A 20,826-nucleotide genomic window follows, 5' to 3' on the forward strand; every position below is an offset into this window, starting at 1 on the left:
GGAATACTTATGATAAAAGGATCAGTTCAACAGGAATATGTAACAATCATAAATTTCTATACATCCTGTAACACCGCTTCAAAGTCTATAAAGCAAAAGTTAACAGAACCAAAAGGAAAAACAGAATAACTCATAATAATGGCTTCATTTTAACACGCTTCTTCTAGTAATTGGTAGAATAATGAGACCAAAACAAAAATGAAAAACCCTAAGAATATAAAAGATGTGAAATCACGGCTATTAACTCAATTAATATATGTAAAATACTATACACAGCACCTGCATAATATACATTCTTCCCAAGTACTCATGACATAGACCAAACTAGACCATATAAAGGGCCATAGAGCAAGTCATCAAATAACAAAAGATTGAAATAATATAGAGTATGTTTTCTGAGCACAGTGGAATTGAACTAGAAATCAGTAACAGAAAGCCAATAACCTATTACTCAATGAAGAAATCACAAAAAAAATTTAAAAATATTTTTAACTGAACGATAATGAAAATGCAACATCAAAATCTGTGAGATGCAGTTAAAGCTATGCTAAAAAGACAATTTGTAGCTTTAAAATGCATATTTATAATGCATGTTTAAGAAAAGTAAAAAAAATAATGATAAAAGCTTCCACTTCAAGCAGCTAGGAAAAGACAGCCTATCAAATCCAAAGTAGTACAATGAAGGAAGTAACACAGATGGATACAAACCTAAACAAATCATATGAATTCTTCCAGAGAACACAAAAAGGAGAACAATTCCCAATTCTTTTATGAGGTCACCAAACCTATGATATCAATACCTAACAGGGACATTACTAGAAAGACATCAACAAGCCAAACTTTCTCATGAACAAAAATCCTAACAAAATTTTAGCAAACCATGAAACTCAGACTGTATTAAAAAGATGATGCATTATATAATCAATAGACTTGGTTATAAAGAATGCAAGCTGATTTAAATTCTGGAAATTAATCCTTGTAACTCACAAAATTACCAAAATAACATCCATATAATTATCTCAATATATAAAGGAATATTATTTGATAAAATTCAGTACCTACTCATAATACAAACTTTTAAAAATTAAGACTAGAGGAGCATTCCTAATCCAATAAATCTAATTTACAAAAATTTATTATCTTACTGATGAAATATTGGAGTCTTTGAATTCAGGAATAAGAGTATCCATTAACACCATATCTATTCAACATAATAAATAAACCCATAAACAAATCAATAGCATTAAGAATAAAGTTAAAAAAAAGTAAAAAAGAATTGGAAAAGACACATAATTGTCATTATTCACATTTGACATGATTGAGTGCACAGAAAGCCAAGAGAATCTGTAACAAATTATTAGAATAATTGTACACAAGATCAATATATAAAAATCAACTGTATTTTCTATATATTTCCAACAAACTAGAAAATGAACTTTTAATAATAACAGCATACATAATAGCATCGAAAAATTCAATAACTAGGAATGAATCTAGAAAGATGTGCAATAGCTCTACAATGCAACACTGCTGAAAGAAATTAAACGCTTACTAAATGGAGGGATATACCATTTTTATTGACTAGAAGGCTCAATATAGTGAAGATACCAGTTTCCCCAATGCTGACCTAGAAATCCCATGCAATCTCAATCACAATCCCAGGAGGCTTTTTGAAGAAAATTCACAAGCTTATTCTAGAATTTATATGGAAATGCACAGAAATTACAATAGCCAGGATACTCTTGAAAAAGACCATCACAAACTGCTATACTAATTTGAGATATATTGTTAGTATAAGGATAAATAAATACACCAACAGTAGTGAGAAATAGATCCACACATACAGTCACCGTACTTATAATAAAACAACTTATATTCAATGGGTAAAAAAATGATATTTTCAATGGTACTGTATCAGTTGAATATTATATGAACAAAAATGAACCTTGACTCCTAGACTCAGATCATACACAAATTTAATTTGCAATGGATCATGGATTAAGGAAAAAACGTTTAGAAGAAAACAGAAGCATATCTTCATGACCTTGATACAACAAACTATTTCTCAAGATACAGAAAGAAAACAAAGATTGATAAATTGGATTTCATTTCAGTTAGAAACCCTGTTCATATAAACACACCATAAAGAGAATAAAAAGACAATTTTCAAAATGAGAGAAGATAGCAAAGTGAAGAAAACAATTAACAGAATTTAGAAAAAAGGCAACCTATGGAATGAGAAGACATTTGCAAATTACATATCTGATAAAGGTTTAGTATCCAAAATACATAAACAACTTACAAACCTCAACACCCAAAAAGCAAATAATCCAATTAAAAAATGAGTAGAAGACATGAACAGACATTTCTCCAAACAAGATACACAGATGGCCAACACACACGAAAAGATGCTCAACATCACTCATCATGAGGAAAATACAAATCAAAACTACAATGCAGTACCACCTCACACCTGTCAGAATGGCTAAAATCAACAACAATGAGGTGCTGGCAAGGATGTGGAGGAAAATGAACCCTCCTGCACTGTTGGTGGGAGTGCAAACTGGTGCAGCCACTTTGGAAAACAATATGGAGGTTGCTCAAAAGGTTAAAAATAGAACTACCCTAGATCTAGCAATACTACTGGGTATTTACCCTAAGAATACAAAAACAAACAGAAACCCATGGGGAGGGGAAGGAAAAAAAAAAAAAAGAGGTTAGAGTGGGAGAGAGCCAAAGCTTAAGAGACTCTTAAAAACTGAGAACAAACTGAAGGTTGATGGGGGGTGGGAGGGAGGTGAGGGTAGGTGATGGGTATTGAAGAGGGCATCTTTTGGGATGAGCACTGGGTGTTGTATGGAAACCAATTTGACAATAAATTTCATATATTAAAAAAAACAAAAACAAAAACACGAATTCAAAGGGATACGTGCACCCTGATGTTTACAGCAGCATTATTTACCATAGCCAAGATACAGGAGCAGCACAAGTGTCCATCAACTGATGCATGGATAAAGAAGATGCCGTGTATACATATAATGAAATATTATTCAGCCGTAAAAAAAAAAAAAATGAAATCTTGCCAGCTGCAAAGACATAGGTAGAGCTGGAGAGCATAATGCTAAGCAAGGTAAGTCAGTCAGATAAAGACAAATACCATATGATTTCACTCATATGTGGAATTTAAGAAACAAAAACAAATGAACACAGGGGGAAAAAGAAAACCAAGAAACAGACTCTTAACTACAGAGAAGTGATGGTTACCAGAGAGAGGTGAGTGAGAGGATGGGTTAAATAGGTGATGAGGATTAAGGACTGCACTCGTAGTGAGCACCGGGTGTTGTATGGAATCATGGAATCACTGTATTGTATACCTGAAACTACTATTACACTGTATGTTAACTAACTGGAATTAAAAACTTAAGAGGCAGCTGGGTGGCTCAGTTGGTTAAGCATCTGACTGCAGCTCAGGTCATGATTTCACGGCCCATGGGTTCGAGCCCTGCATCGGGCTCTGTGCTGACAACTCAGAGCCTGGAGCCTGCTTCAGATAACGTGTCTCCCTCTCTCTCATGCCCCCACTCATGCTCTGTCTCTCTGTGTCTCTCGAAAATTAATAATGTTAAAAAATTTTAAATAAAAGTAAAAATAAAATAAAAACTTTAAAAAAGGGAAAAAATATTACATAGCCAACAGAAGATTTATATCCAGAACATATAAAGAACTCCTATAAATCAATAATAATAATAAAAAAAGTCAACCCAATAAAAAATGGACAGAAAGGGGCATCAGGAAACTTTTTTGGGATGACAACACTGTTCTATGTATTTAAAAAATTTTTTTTTGTTAATGTTTATTCATTTTTGAGAGAGAGAGAGAGAAACAGAATGTGAGCAGGGGAGGGGCAGAAAGAGAGGGAGACACAGAATCGGAAGCAGGCTCCAGGCTCTGAGCTGTCAGCACAGAACCCGATGTAGGGCTCAAACTCATGAGCCATGAGATCATGACCTGAGCTGAAGCTGGACGTTTAACCGACTGAGCCACCCACGTGCCCCAATATATCTTTAAAAAAAAAAAAAAGCCTTTTTATTTATTTTGAGAGAGAAAGGGATCACAAGTGGGAGAGGGGCAGAGAGACAGAGAGAGAATCCCAAGCAGGTTCTGCACTGTCAGTGTAGAGCCCGATGTAGGGCTCTAACTCATGAACCACAAGATCATGACCTGAGCCAAAGTTTGACACTTAACCAACTGAGCCACCCAGACACACCTGTTCTATATCTTGACTGTAGTGATAATTACACAGATTTGTAAAAATTCATCTATACAATTAAAATAAGTCAATCTTATTTTATGTGAATTACACCTCAAATGTCACTTTTTCAAGAAAGCCTTCTCTGACTATCAGAATAGTCAGGCTTCATTATCTGCTCCCATAGCCCTAGGTGCCCTTCCTTCATAGCATTCACTACAACTGTCATTTAAAATGTTTGTGGGGGCACCTGTATTGTCTCGGTTAAGCGTCTGACTTTGGCTCAGGTCATGATCACAGTTAGTGAGTTTGAGCCCTGCATCAGGCTCTCTGCTGTCAGCGCTGAACCTGATTCAGATCCTCTGTCTCTCACTCTCTCTGCCCTTTCCCTGCTTGCACTCTCTTTCAAAAAATAAATAAAAACACTTACAAAATAAATTAAAAAAATAAAATGTCTGTGCAATTACTTAACGTCTGATTATTGCATCATATGTTAAGTTCTGTAGGGACTGGGTCCATGATTATACTTGCGTATCACTGTAGCCCCCAATCATCTAGTATCAAACAAAGGTACTCAAGAATATTTACTAAATGAAAAAGTTACTTTGAAATACAAGCAGCATTTCAAATTCGATTAGGGACCAATATTTTTGTGGTAACTTTCATAATGATTTTTATTGTCAACACTGCTTAATTCTCTACATTCCTCATCTCCATTTGGAAGTCTATCAGATATTTCAAACCTGAAATCTACAACACAGAATCCCTGGTATCTCCACTACAACCGCTCACCCAAATCCCTTTACCCAGGAGTCTCAGTTGATTGCAATTTCCTCATTCCAGTTGCTCTGCTGAAAACCATGGAGTCATCCCTTACACCTCTCTTATTCTCATCCTCTGCCTCCCACATTCGATTTTTAGATATCCTTTAGACTCTACCTCTAAAATATACCTACAATTTTACCATTTCTACCACCTCCCCCTCTGTTACCACCCTGGTACGAGCCACCATCACATCTCTCATGTTGATTACTGCAACAGCCTCCTAACTGGATGCCATGTTTTGATCCATGCTCCTCTATCATAAATTTTCCACACAGGAAACAGAATGAACTTATTAAAACATGGCTGTTCACGCTTCTGCTCAAAATCCTCCAAGAGCTTCCAATTTCAAGGAAAAAAACTAAAGTCCTTACAACAGTTTACAAGATAGGATTTGTCCATACAACTTCCTCACCTTTTCCTGTCCTAGCCATAAGCTTCATGTTGTTCCTTGAACAAGCCAGGCCAAGTTTCACTTCAGGACCTTTCCACTGTTTGTTTTCTCTGCCTAAAACATTCTTCGTCAAGTCTTTGCTCAAATGTCACTTTCTCAGTGAGGTCCTCCTGACCACTCTGCCTCATACTGCAAATTCCATCCTCCACCTTCAGCATTCCTAACGCATCTCTCCCTGCCCTGTGTTTTCCTTTTCCATAGTTCTTATTATCTTCTAATAAGCTATATGATTTAATCATTTATTATGCCTGCCTTGCTTGCTAGAATGTAAAACTCAAGAAAATGGGAGTATTTGTCTATTTTGTTAACTGATGTTTCACAAATACCTAACTATTGCTTGACACATAGTAGCCACTTAATATTTAGTAAATAAATGAACTCTCAAACTTAAATGATTTACTATAAAATTAAAAACAATTCTGACTATAAATTATGTTTTATGTTTCTTTAAAATATAAACATATCACTGTAAAATATAATTTTTAGTTTAATAATCCTTCATCTGTGTAACTATCATTTGTATAACTGTCATTAGTATGGTTCCCCACAAGGAGGCAGTAAAATGACACACAGAAATAGGAGATCTAAAAATAATTACTAAGCAAAACAGGAAACATATGTATAAAATACTGCCAAAAGCTGATTGATGACCAATACATATACAAATGAAAGAGTTGGACTGGTCAACCAAGAATGGATCCAAAACCCTCATCAGTATTATATTTGCCTTACTTCCTAGTCCTATGGAAGTCTCACCAAAAATGAGCTCCAAACATAACTGAAACAGTTCACAAAGATGTCCCTGAGTCCTCATTCATTCCCATAAGAAATGTCAGCATGCCATCATGGGTAGCCTTGAACTGATGCAGGCTTTTGAACTTATTAAATGATTTCCTCAATTTAATAATCTTATCACGTTGTCATGTTATCTTGTCCTTCAAGTAAGAGAGCTAATACCGAATTTAGTCCCACTATAAAATCTGACCAGTTGAACTTTCATAACTAATAATGTCTTCCACTGATTTTCATAGCATGATGATTCTCCAAACTTCCTAAGGAGTTAAACCCCAGAATGACTCACTCACTAACAATATACTCCCCAGTTAGTAACAGGTTCCCCAGAAATTCAACCTTTATTTTATGAAATAGCAAACACCTCCACCATAACAAATAGAACATTAGACTATCTCCACTATGAAAAACTAAGCCCATCTAACCTTAATGAGGTTAATTACTAAACAGTCCAGAATCTTAGAGAATAATTTCCTTATCCCAGACCAGAATTCTCTACAATATACTTCAAAAAACAACTAATCCACTCCCAAAACATGGGAGGATAGGATTCTAAGCCTTTCCTAAGGTTGTAATACTACCATCCGTTAAGAAACAAGAGTGTATGTATTTGTTTAATCTTGAATTTATTATTTTTACATTTATACCAATCTGGATAAATTACAAAACTAATGTGTAATCACTAAGAAACCATGCAAATAAGAAACACTGATAAAAATTGATATGCATACTTCCAGAAACTTATTAAAAATTCATATATATGTATTTTCAGTTTTTACAAGTAGAATTACACTATTCTCTGATTTCTTTCATTCTTCTTTAGGAATTATTCTTGATCAACATACAATTCAATCTCCTTCAAGAGGGACAAATTCAACTATATAAGCCATATATATACACACACATATATATACACACACACATATATATACACACATATACATATACATATATACACATATACATATATATATACACATATACACACACATAAGTTTATTTTATATTTTAATTTTTATTTTATTTTATATTTTATGTGTGTGTGTGTATATATATATATATATATATATATATATATATATATACACATATACATATATGTATACACACACACATTTATTTTTTTTTTTTTGAAAGAGAGAGACAGCACAAGTGACCGAGGGGCAGAGAGAGCAAAAGAGAGACAGAAAATCCCAGGAGGGGCAGAGAAAGAGAGAGAGGGAAGCAGGGCTCACCCAAAGCAGGATTCGTACTCCCCCGAAGCAGGGCATGAGCTCACCTGATGTGGGACTTGAATTCACGAACTATGAGATCATGACCCGAGCTGAAGTCAGATGCTTAACAACTGAGCCACGCAGGCACCCCATAAGCTATATTTTTACCTACTCCCAATACTGAGACTAGCTCCCTAGTTTGTTTTTATTTTGCCAGTATAAACAATGCTTAAATTAAGAGCCCTGGACAAATACTTTTCTGTACTTATTCCATGTAAATAAGAGTGAATTACTTAATTTCCAACATTTAGGTTCTTTTCTTTCTTAATTATATGGCAAAGAAATGTTTCTTCTTAGAGAAGTGAGCTAGATACATTGTTTTCAATTATGATGAAGAGACAATCTTTAAGTTCCTTACTTAGTACATATGGAAGCCACTTTTACTTATTTAACAATACAGTTCCGCCAAAAAAAAATGTATTTATGCACATATACACACAAATATTTATATTCCTCACAGCAAGATATAGCCAATTGCTATACATATCTGGACTCAACTAGACAGTGCTTGAATTTCATATATACTATCCAGCAAAGAGTTAACATGATTTTTGCTAAGATTCTGAAATGACAGGATAGGCAATAATATTGGCAAAATACTCCCTATTCTAATCCAGAGAACGTGCTTCCATAATTCAGTTCTCCACAAAATACAGGGTCACCTCCTTTGTGAAACGTTTCCTAACACTCAACAGTAAAACTTATCACTTCTACTATGGAAAATGTACTTTAAATGTCCAGTACTTTTTTTTTTTTTTAAATGTCCAGTACTTCTAAAATAACATATATTACACTGTAGTATTACCATCAGTTGAGAGTTGTCTTTAATTTCATTTACAGAACTTTTTGGCACATAAAAGATTTTAAATATTTTTAAAAGGATGAAATTAAGTATCTTCTTTATAGTTTCCTCCTTTGTTTTTATTCTCAGTGAAGTCTTCCCCACCTCAAAATCAGACATATAATTGGTGTCTTTATACTAAATCTCATACAAATACAGAATTAAAAAGACATTTCACTTGTGGTTGTGCTTCTGTTTTTAATACTAAAATGTTTTAATTAGACACTTCTTATTGTGCAGCACCGTATTATGCACAAGAGGAAGACTTGGAAACGAGCTGTAGCAGGTGAGTAAATCACAGATGACCACAACATTTCTGAGTAAAAGAACTCAGTGTTTATGCTACTCACTTGAGATAGGAAGTATAAAAATTCAAGCTTGTGGGCTTTTTTTCTTTTAGCAGCAGGAAACAACAGAGGGTGAGCTGAGGGAAATGGAGTCTTGCCCACACTGTGTTGGGAGACCTGTGGAATATCCAAATGGATAGGTCTACTGGAAGATGTATTCATGTTTCCCACTCAGACAAGAAGATACATATTTGGAAGTCATCAATGTATACATAGAACCTAAAGTCAGGAATGTAAGAAACCAGGAGTATGGATGAAATCTCCCCAAAAGAGTATATATGGTAAAGAGATGTTCAAGAACAGAATGTCAACATTTGATGGGAATGTTAAAGAAGCTGAATAGCTAGAAAGGTAAAATAAAAAAAAAAAAAAAAACTATCACAAAGTCAAACAACAAAAGTTTCAAAAGAGAAAAAAGTCAGTATCATAATGACTAAACACACATTATGATGTTTATCAAACAGTCAAAACTTAAAAATTCTTCAAATGATGTCAATATTTAAGAAAGTTCTTTCCATACTTCTAAGTAAGAATTTAAACACTTTCACTATTTTTTTTTAAGTTTATTTATTTTGAGAGACAGAGAGAGGAGGGGCAGAGAGAGAGAGGGAGAGAAACAATCCCAGGAACTCACGAACCAGAGCCGAAACCAAGAGTTGGACACTTAACCGACTGAGCCACCCAGGTGCCCTGTAAACACTTTCATTTTTAAAAAATGTAACTAAAAAAATAAAACAGTGTGCTATGGCAAGGTTCTACATGCATAGAAAAAAGGAAAAGCATGTGTTTATATCGGCTTTTCTTTGCATAAAAAGGTGTAAGATAGAGACGAGAGTAGAATTTTGTATGACTTTTTGTAGTTTTTAATGTTCTAACCACATCAAAGTATCACCTATGCTAAAAGTTAAGGTAAAATTTACACATGATGTACACTCTGCTCACATGTAAGATGTTCCACAGCTCTGACACGTGTTCCTTCACTTCGGGTGGGTCAAACCTGTAAGCAATGAATTCTGGAATACCCAATTTCAGCCAATGAATTACCATAGCACATAGATGCTCTGCCAGCACAGTCACCGCATGTGAAGACTCTGTGTGACCACTTTTCCTGAAGCATGTGGAATGAAAGATTCAGCAAGTGCTGCCTGAGGGCTGCTGAGAACATTGAGTGTGCCTCACCAAAAAAAAAGGCAACTTAGGAAATACAAAATGTAAGACGACTGTACTTACCCTAAATCAATTTTTATTAATAGTCCAGACTTTTATTCTTTGTACAGAATACCTGACAAACAAAAGTTATCTTTAAAAAGCTTAAAATTCAAGAAGTACATCTAGTTAAATTAGCAATTTTTAAAAACTTAATACTCATAATGAATTCAGTGAAAAGCAAGATAAGTAATTCCTAACAGACTTCAATCTTCTTTTAAAATTAACAGACATGCTGATATACTCAATCTCAGTGAATGTCAAGGCAGGTCGAGTCTCCACTCTCTCCCTTACCCTTCATATGTATTGAGTGATTGAATCCTGCCAGTCTTACTTCAAATACTCCTGAATCTCACTTTTCTTCCAATTTATACTTTCTAGCTGTGTACTACCTTCATCTTCATCATCACTATTTCCTGTGTAGCTCCCTCCATGCTGGACACCATGAATTGTTTTATTTAATCCTCATAACAACATTATAGAATAAGGATTATCTTCCTCGTATCGCAAAAATGGTTCGTGGTCTACGATATCAAATGAAGTTGCCAGTACAGGAATAGGAATGTTTTCCTAAATTTTGTATATCCCCAGAATGTCACCGGATACTTCATTTAAAAAGCATGGAAATATAAGGTCTTCAATTCTTATATGCACAGTAGAATCACCTAAGAAGCTTTTAAAATATGCAGCCGAGGCAGAGAAACACGAGACTATGATTGTCCAGGTTCTTTCCATCTCTAAAACTTTCAATACTGAGAAATATTTCCAAACTGTATGCCTTAAAATGAACTACAATAAAAAGATTCTTGTCTCTCCCAAGTTTTTCCCCAATAAAAATTAACAAAAACTTTCCCTGATTTAAATTTTTCTCTCATAAGTCTTTCCTAAAACTGATGGTGCCCACCACTTCATATGTACTAAAACCGGCAGACGACAAAAATAAGTGAACAATAACTAACATTAGGCTAATAGTTAAAAATGCAATTTCTTCGAAGTGCATTTGAGAAGGAAAGCAAAGACTTACACATAGCACAGTCATATTTTCTACTGACAAAATGTTTCTGGTCCACATGATGAAAATAATTATGTCAATGGTTTATGCTATTTCAGAAAGTAAAAACCAACATGAGAACTAATATTCAAATGATGCCTCCAAGGTTTACCAAGGTAAATAGGGCCCCACATATACTAAAGAAGCCAGAGTAGTGTATATTCTCAGTTATGTCAGCTTTTTATAAATATTCAGTCTCTTCCCATGCCACGTCTGCTGTCTGGTTACATTGCTTGTATGTATGTCTGCCTACAGAATCTATTCTCCCATTTCTGACTTGCTGCTTCCCAGCTATGGGCTTAAAATTAAAGAGCCAAACTTATTAAAATATGTATAAGGTTAAGAATAAATAGCTTCTGTTACAAACTTATAATGCTTTTGTCATAAGAAAAGAATACAGGGGTGCCTGGGTGGCTCAGTCGGTTAAGCGTCTGACTTCGCTCATGTCATCATCTTGTGGTTTGTGAGTTCGAGCCCCGTGTCGGGCTCTGTGCTGACAGCTCGGAGCCTGGAACCTGCTTCAGATTCTGTGTCTCCTTTTCTCTCTGCCCCTCCCCCACTTGTGCTCTGTCTATCAAAAACAAATAAATGTAAAAAAAATTTTAAAGAAAAGAATACATAGGGCCCAACAAAAAGTAAAATGCCTAAGTCATAGTGCACTGGCTTTATAATTTATATTTCTCCTTGTAAATCTTTTTACATTTATTTCTGGTTTTTGAATTCCTGACTTTCTTTCAAACAGGAGAAGTTTGCTAGATGGAGACTAGTCCTAGATACATGACTAGTACTATAAATACATAATTCTTCTTTTGGGGGGGGACATAAAAAACCTGAAAGTTGAACCTATATATAATTATAAGCACATTTCCAATTCCAACAACTAGTTAATGAAGTAAAGTGAAAAACTCCATTGTGGAAAACTTTTTTACCCCAAAACATACAGCTTTTTTTCTGAGTCAAAATTTCTCAGACTAGTATTCTCCCTTTTGTCAGACTGGTTGTATTCATTATTTTTCCATTATTCTGGTTTTCCCAAATTTACCTTACTTCCTATTTCACCTCCAATCCAATTACTTACCTTTTAGCTGATTTTTTCCCTCTCTCTAGCCCCACTTTTCTTTACTACCTCAAGTCTCTCTTATTAATACCTCCTACTATGAGAATATATTTATTTCTATTTTTTCAAAAACTCCTCTTCCTTTGTTAACTCAACTTCTCAAGCAATTTGACCTTCAAAATACTTGAATTTTTTATGAAAATTTGACCATGTATTTTAAATTAAACTTTGACCAATATTAGGAGGCAAAAATTTTATTTCAAAATATACAAATGATAGCATTTCTTTTTTTTATTTTTTTTTAAGTATTTTTTTAATTTTTTTTTTAATGTTTATTTATGTTTGAGAGAGAGAGACAGAGTGTGAACAGGGGAGGAGCAGAGAGATAGAGAGACACAGAATCAAAAGCAGATTGCAGGCTCTGAGCTGTAAGCACAGAGCCCAACACAGGGCTCGAACTCACAAACCGCAAGATCATGACCTCAGACACTTAACTGACTGAGCCACCCAGGCGCCCCTACAAATGGTAGTATTTCCATGTGTTAGTAAAAGAGGATATAAAATGGTGACTCCATATTAAAGGAGTGAAATAATGGTAGATGGTTAGGAATGAAATGTGTCTCTTTCCTTTGTGATGGTTCCTAACTAGGTGGTGTCAAATAACATAATATTGTCCCTGAACACAATGGTAATGATTTTTATTGTCCTATTTAATCTATAAGGAAAAATGAAAATTCTATAAAAAAACAAATGCAAAAATTCACTTAAGAGTTTATAACTTAACAGGTGACAACAGAACAGTAAATTCTAAGAGATTTTGTTGTACCATAATGCATTTCTATGGTAAGCTCACTTTTACCACATTGGCATCTCAAGAATCAAAGGGTTTCCTCAAGAAGGGCAAAAGATGAGTGACTGAATCTCAAGATACATGATCTGACCAAACATTTTTATGTTTTATTTTTATAGTAGCTAGAGAGTATATGGGACATATCCAAGAGGCTGTAATGTTTAAGACTTTAAGACATTTCCACATTTTATGGAGACAATATTTCAAATCAAGACAAACTCACAAAATCCACAGTTTGCACAGGATCGTAAGTTGCAAAAAGAATTGCAATTGGTGGGTAGAAGGGAAGTAGAAGGGATACAGAAACAGCAGAGGACATTTTGCAAACTACCACTTCCCAACCACCCACAAGATTCTAGTAAGACTATCTAAAGGGAAATGTCCCCCCTTCCACCCTCAATACCCTGACACTTGAATCCCTGCCATGATTGCTGTCAGTGATGAGAACATGTTGAGAATCTGTCCTATCTTCAGATGTGCCAGAACAGGGAAACAAGGCTAAGAATTACTTAATTACAGGTCACCATGATGATGATAAGCTAAATTCTTAACCTGCCACTTTAACCATTTAGTCCCTAAACTATAAGCAGACCCAGTCACATAACATTTTTTAAAAATTAATACCTAATTATAAGAATAATGCTAGACCAAAAAAAAAAAAAAACATGAAAATGATCATTGCATTCAAAACAAGAAAATAATCAAGACATCGCAGGTTATAAAATTCAGATTCAAGCTCTGTGAAGACCTGGACGAATCCTACACTGATACACCAACAAGAGCAAATGCAAGATTTTATTTCCATTCCATCCTAGTAGCAACAAGACATGGTACCATAATGCACAAACTGCTTTCAGTAAGGCCTGTGTTCAAATCCCATGCTACCGTTTACCAACTATGAGTCCCTTGGCATGTTAATTAACCTATCTGAGATTGTTTCCTCAGCTGTAGAATGGGACTAATATCCAAAAGCCTTCTGAAGATGAAATAAAAGTTCTGAAGGACTCAATGCATAGTAGTCATTCTGCAAGTGTCTGTTCTCTCTCCAAACAAACAGTTATATTTGAGTAGCCATAAAAGTAACTAATATTCTATTAGTTATTCTATGGACAGCAAAACAGAATACAATTCTAATACTTAAAGGACTCATCTAAGGTAATGATAAACTAGGACATTCAAACAACTCCACTGAGAACAATGAAAAAAAACTGGAAAGATACTTTAAAAATATGTTTGAGGGGTGCTTGGGTGGCTCAGTCAGTTAAGCGTCCGACTTCAGCTCAGGTCACGATCTCGTGGTCTGTGAGTTGGAGCCCCGCGTCAGGCTCTGGGCTGATGGCTCAGAGCCTGGAGCCTGCTTCCGATTCTGTGTCTCCCTCTCTCTCTGCCCCTTCCCCGTTCATGCTCTGTCTCTCTCTGTCTCAAAAATAAATAAATGTTAAAAAAAAATTGTTTTTTTTAATAAAAATATGTTTGAAGATATAGAAGAGCAGACAAGGTAGTAAAAAATGATCAGGCCAAGTTCAGAAGAAGAAAGGAAATCCAGAGAAGTGGGCCCAAACTTAGGAGCGGTTCATTTGCCACAGGCACGTTCGCAATCTACAAAGACAACTGATAATTTCCTAAAAATGATAAAAGATAGCAATTCACAGATTTCAGAAATCTCAACACACAGCAAGCAGGATAAATAAAAGAAATCCACACCTACAGATAGGACAGTAAAACTTCAGAAAACTCCAGATGAAGCAAAAAATCTTCAACACAGAGAAAATAGATTCCCTTCAAAATAGTAACACTAACAACTAAATTTCCAATACATACAAGCCAGAAAACAATAATCTGTCCTGGCAAAAACACTGCTTAAAAATGATGGGGAAATTGAAATAAAGGCATTTTCAAACAACAACAAACCTGAAGGTATTTGTCGCCAGCAAACCAGTCCAAATGAAAATACTAAAATATGTGCTTTAGGGAGGAAAAAGAGAATGATCAGAGAAAAAAGGTTGTAAATGAAGGGAGAAATAAAAAGTATCAGAAATGGTAACAATGATGATAACTCTAATGAATACTAGCTAAAAATAAAAACAGTAGTAAGAATCACTTGTGAGTAATCATGTAGAGATTTAAAGTGCATGAAAACAATGAATGAGTCATGAGGAATGAACAGAAATAAAACATCCAAGGGTCCGTGATCTGGGATGCACACTATAAGCTGTATAGTAACCACTGAAGGAATATTAAGTATATATATGTATGATTTCCAACTTAGAAGAGAAAAAAAGGAATAAAAAAAAATAATTAGAAGACAAAAGAAAAGAAAAAAAGGAATATACAACAAAGGAGACAAACAGAAAGTACAACTGAATGATGATAGCTTTGAACTCAGAAACGTGAGTGATCACATTCAATATAAACGGGTGGATTTAATGTTCCAAATTAAAAGATTGCTAGACTGAACCATTTTTTAAAATCTACATGCCGTTCATAAAACACATTATCTCTAACACAAGGGAATGGAAAGGTGAATATACTATGCAAACACTAAAGAAAACCAACTGAGCTACATGAATCTCAGATAAGCAGACATTAAGGCAAGATGCATTATTAGACATAAAGAAGGAAATTATTTCATAATGATATGTTACAAAGAACCACAGAGCTGTAACATTTTAAAATATATATGTACTTGCTAACAATGCCTCAAAATGTTGTGTTAAACAAAAACTTTGAAGAGTTACAAAGAAAAAAGAACAATCCACAATTATGCATTTTAAGCATACATCTCTCAACAACTGATAGAATAAACAAAGTATCAGAAAAGTTAAAAAAAAAAAATCACTAAGGCTATAGAAGATTCAAACAAGATCACCACATTTGACCCAGTAAACATATACAGGCCTCTGCATTCAGGGACAAAGGACCGCACATTCTTTTTAACTACACACGGAACACTTACAAAAACTGACCATACACTGCACCATAAAACAAATCTCAAAGAATTCCAGAGAACTAAATCATACAAAATGTTACATAACCACAATGCAACAAAGCCAGAAATCATTAATAAAAAGAAAATGATAAAATGCCATTATTTCTCAAAACTAAAAAAATGTGTTTGTCAACCCATGTTTAAAGAAGAAATAACACTGGAAATTAGAAGATATTTGAAACCGAATAAATATGAATATACTACATATTCACACTATTAGAGAGAAATGTATGCCCTTAAATGCATATTATTAGCATTAAAAAATGAAAACTGATAAAGTAGGCATTCACCTCAAAATTCAGAAATAAGAAAAGCAAAATACAGCAAAAGTAAAAGGAAATAAAGATCAGAAATTAATCATAATCAAAAATATACAAAAGAGCAACAGTTCACAGAATGTGGTTCTCCAGACTCTTTTAGAGTCTAAAAGGTCAAAACGATTTCCATAACAATATTTTTATGCTATCCTGATATTTACAACAATGGTGCAAAAGTAAAAAAGTGGACGTAACTGCAAGAGCCTTAGAATGAATCAAGGCACCAAACTCTATAGTAAATCACTGTATTATTGATTACCACAGACTAACAGTTAAAATAAAAAAAAGTCATTTTCACTTAAGAATGTCCTTGATGAAGAAGTAAAAAGTACTCATTTATTAAATTCTCCATGTCAGTTAAATATTCTGTGACAAAATGAAAAAATAATAAATATATCTGCTGCAAATCAAAGTAAGATAAAAGCACCCTGTCACTGAGTTGCTTGCTGATACAGGCATTTTCACGGAATACCATTTTTACTTGAAAGAAAAACTGCTGGACGTTTAAACTATAGTTATCCAGGCTTGGTATCTGGCAGACATTTGCTCTAAAATCAACACAGTGAGCCTGGAAAGCAACTGACAGCATTTGCTGCCAATGATAAACTCGACTTTTCAAGCAAGAAATGAGAACTTGGTGGGGCGCCTGAGTGGCTCAGTCAGTTAGGCGTCTGACTTCAGCTCAGGTCATGATCTCACAGCTCATGGATTCGAGACCCGTGTCGGGCTTTGTGCTGACGGCTCAGAGCCTGGAGCCTACTTCGGATTCTGTGTCTCCCTCTCTCTGTCCCTCCCCTGCTCATGCTTGTGCTCTCTCTCTCTCTCAAAAATAAACATTTTATTTTTTTTACATTTATTTATTTTTCAGAGACAGAGCACAAGTGGGGGAGGGGCAGAGAGAGAGGGAGACACAGAATCCGAAGCAGGCTCCTGGCTCTGAGCCATCAGCACAGAGCCTGACAAGGGGCTTGAACTCACGAACTGTGAGATCATGACCTGAGCTGAAGATGGACGCTCAACCGACTGAGCCACCCAGGCCCTCCAAAAATAAATAAACATTAAAAAAAAAATTAAAACAAAAAAAGAAATGGGAATTTGGCAAACTTGAATCTACTGTCTTCAGTTTGACAGCTTCCCAATGCTTACTTTTGATGAGACTGGTGGAGATATCAAATGTGGGTTTTGGTATCATGTAATATGTCAATATTTAGAAGTTGTACATAATTCAATGCACTTACATTTTCCAAATGACCAAAGCATATTACAAAATTATGCATGATTAGAAGATACATCCAAAATGCAAAATGCAGGTCAGACCCATAACTTTAACGTACCAGAATAAGAAAATTCTATGGATATGGTTTCAGATTCTATACTGCAAACAACCTTTAGAAAAAACCCTTGTTGAGATCCTCCATACTATCAAAGAAGATTATTGTACAACAATCTGAAAAGGCTATTAAAACAGTCTTCCCTTTTCTGATTCTGTATCTGAGTGAGAGATTAAATTTTATTTTATTTCAACCAAAACATATTACACTAGATGGAATTCAGAAATAGGTAAGAGGGGTGTCTGGGTGGCTCACTCAGTTAAGCATCAGACTCTTGATCTCGGCTCAGGTCATAATCTCACAGCTTTGTGAGTTCGAGCCCCGCATCGGGCTCTGCACTGATGGTGTGGAGCCTGCTTGGAATACTCTCTCTCCCTCTCTGCCTCTCCATAGAGAGCGCACGTGATCTCTCTCTCTCTCTCTCTCTCTCTCAAAATAAATAAACATTTAAAAAAAACTTAAAAAAAAAAGTAGTGAAGAGAATACAGCTATTTTCTGTTAAGTCAAACATTTAAAAGAAATTTGCAATATTATTAAACAATGCTATTCATAGCTCACTAAATCTGTTCTAAAAGATATGGTTATTTTTCCTTTAAAGAATGTTATTTGTATTAACATGCAGTGGGTTTATTATTATTCAATTTAAATGAACTCCTAAAATTAAAAATGTTTCTGTCTTGGGGCACTTGGGTAGCTCAGGAGGTTAAGCGTCCCACTCTTGATTTCAGCTCAGGTCATGATCTCATACTTTATGAGACCAAGCCCCACATCGGGCTCCCAGCTATCAGTACAAAGCCTGCTTGGGATTCTCTCTCTCTCTCCCTCTTTCTGCCCCTACTCTACTTGCTCTTTCTCACACATGCGCATGCGCGTTCTCTCTCTCTCTCTCAAAATAAATAAATAAATGTTAAAAAAAAAAAAAATTTCCTGGGCTGCGCGGGTGGCTCAGTCGATTAAGCACCTGACTTTGGCTCAGCTCATAATCTAGTGTTTCATGAGTCTGAGCCCCACATCCAGCTCTGTGCTGACAGCTCAGAGCCTGGAGCCTGCTTCGGATTCTGTGTCTCCCTCTCTCTCTCTGCCCCACCCCGCTCACATTTTGTCTCTCTCTCTCAAAAATAAAATATAAAAAATTTTTTAATTTCTGTCTTAATTAAAAAACTGAGGGGGCGCCTGGGTGGCGCAGTCGGTTAAGCGTCCGACTTCAGCCAGGTCACGATCTCGCGGTCTGTGAGTTCGAGCCCCGCGTCAGGCTCTGGGCTGATGGCTCAGAGCCTGGAGCCTGTTTCCGATTCTGTGTCTCCCTCTCTCTCTGCCCCTCCCCCGTTCATGCTCTGTCTCTCTCTGTCCCAAAAATAAATAAACGCTGAAAAAAATAAAAAAAATTAAAAAAAAATAAAATAAAATAAATAAATAAAAAACTGAGGAAAATTTACAAATATATCAACATATATAACCTATATAAAGTTCTTCAGAGTCCTCAATAATTTTTAAGTATAATGGGGTTGAGAACAAAAAAGTGATTCTTTGAAAAGACTTAAAAACAAAAAAAAAAGGTAAAAACAACTGGCAAGTGTGATCAAAAACATTTTAAAAGAGAAAGCGTTAATAAATTATGTTAAAAATAAAAAAGAAAATATCACCACAGACCCTGAGGATATTGGAAAGATAAGATTATTTCATGAACTTTATGCCAATAAATTTGAAACTTAGTAAATGCTAAACAGCACAATTTACCAAAATAGGCAACTCATAAAATATGGAAGTTATCAACTGTCCTATAACCAACAAAGAAATTGAGTTAGTAAACAAAAGCTTTCTCGCAAAGAAAACTCCAGATCCAGATAGTTTTTCTAAAGAATTACACCAATCATTTTGGAAACAGTAGCTCTATCATGCAAAATATCCCAGATAAGAAAAAGTAGGAAAATTCTCCAGCTCATTTTATAATGCCAACATAACCTCAAAATAAAACCCACACAAATGCATTATAAGAAAGGAAAATTAAAGATCAATTACACTCAAGAACAAAGACATAAAAATCTTGATCAAAATTTTAACAAACTGAATACAGCAATTTTTTTTTAAGAGACCAGGACCAAACCAAACCAAACCAAAGACCATTATTACCAAGTGGGTCATGAAAAGCAGGTTAATTACAAGAAGGCAAGATTTACTACACGTTAAAAAGTAAATCAATGTAATTCACCACATTAACAGATTAAAGAAGAAAAAATTTATGACCATCTCATTAGGTGAAATAAAAGTATTTAATAAAATTTAACATCCATTCAACATATAACTCAGTACAACAGAAACAGAAGGGAACTTCCTTAATCTGACGATAGGCATCTACAAAAAAACTACAGCAAACATCATACTTAATGGTCAAACAGTGAAAGCTTTCCCTTTGTGATCAGGAACAAGATAAGGATGTCCTCTATCACCACTTCTATTCAGGAATGTAGTGGAGGTCCTAGCCAGAGAAGTAAGGCAAGAGAAAGAAATAAAAGGTGTAAGGATTGGCAAGAAAGAAACAAAACTCATTATTCACAAATATGTTCGTGAATACAGAAAACAGAAGGCATCTATGGAAAAACTGCTAGAAATAAGAACTGAACAAGACTGTGAAATTCAGCATCAATTGCATTTCCATGTAAATAGCAAATGCAGTTAAAAAACTTAAAAAACAAAGACTCTTAAAATAGCCTCAAAAAATATGAAGTGCCTAGCAGTAAGTCCAATGAGAGATATGCAAATCCTCTGCAGAGAAAATCTTAAAACTCCACTGAAAGATATTTAAAGGACAAAATAAATAAAACTACGTGCAAGGATCATGATTTGAAAGCCTCAATATTGTAAAGATATAAATTCTCCCCAAATTAATTTAGAGTCAAGGTAATCTCAGTGAAAATCACAACAGGATTATGTTGGAAATGTTGATGTTTAAGCATATATGGAAATGCAAAGGACCAACAGCCAAGGTATTCTTGAAAAACACAAGGAGTAAGAAGTTTTCTAACATACATCAAGATTTATTAGACTATGACAAGTGTGACAAGATAGTGGACTTTATAAAAACAGACCAATGGGATGGAATAGAGATCCAAGACCCACACATATATGGACACCTGATATATGATATAGGTGGCATAACAAAATAGAGAAAGGTTATTTTGTTTTGTTTTTCCAATAGATAATGCTGGGACAGAGATCTATCCAAATGGAAACAAATGAAATAAAACC

General features: G+C 34.9%; 1 protein-coding gene across 5 annotated transcripts in view; it reads right to left on the reverse strand.

Moving 5' to 3' along the window:
• SS18 (SS18 subunit of BAF chromatin remodeling complex) overlaps window positions 1-20,826 on the reverse strand; it is an 89,414-nt gene that overhangs the window by 54,356 nt on the left and 14,232 nt on the right. The gene's annotated exons all lie outside the window — the stretch shown is intronic.

The sequence above is a fragment of the Leopardus geoffroyi genome, chromosome D3, assembly GCF_018350155.1.
Source record: "Leopardus geoffroyi isolate Oge1 chromosome D3, O.geoffroyi_Oge1_pat1.0, whole genome shotgun sequence".
Lineage (NCBI taxonomy): Eukaryota > Metazoa > Chordata > Mammalia > Carnivora > Felidae > Leopardus > Leopardus geoffroyi.